A 555-nucleotide genomic window follows, 5' to 3' on the forward strand; every position below is an offset into this window, starting at 1 on the left:
CCTCCTCCCCTGTCCCCCCCTCCACCCCCACTCCCACCTTCTCTCCACCACCACCTCCCTCCCGGTCCTGGGCTCCCGCTCGAGTTCCAGTTCTCCCCTCCGGCCACTCGCCTTTTCAGGGCGACCGCCCCCTCTTCTTTCCCATCAACTCCCCCCGAGGCCCATCTCTGCCTGCCCTCCCCCCGCCCCCATCTCCCAGGGCCCTCGGCGTTCAGTCTCCATCTTCCCTGAGGCTGCAACCTGGGCGCCGGCTAAACCCACCCCCAGATCGCCCACCGCCTCGCCCCGCGCGCCCGGCCCTGAAAGCCGCGGCAGGCGCCCGGACTGAGGGGACCCCTCGCCACCACCCCTTCCCGGTTCCCACCCACAGGTCGGAACCCCGGGTTCTTAACCTGGGGGAAGGGTCTAGGGGTCCTTAGATGAAAGCGAAGGCACAGACTCATGCAGCGTCTGCAGAACCTCAGGGCATTCGCCGCTCCCAACCGCCTCTCAAGGTCCGAGTGGATCGAGATGCCTGGCCAGCCCGGTGGGCAGCGCGGGACCCTCCTGCCCCCG

Source organism: Myotis lucifugus, unplaced genomic scaffold (genome assembly GCF_000147115.1).
Source record: "Myotis lucifugus unplaced genomic scaffold, Myoluc2.0 scaffold_254, whole genome shotgun sequence".
NCBI classification, from domain to species: domain Eukaryota; kingdom Metazoa; phylum Chordata; class Mammalia; order Chiroptera; family Vespertilionidae; genus Myotis; species Myotis lucifugus.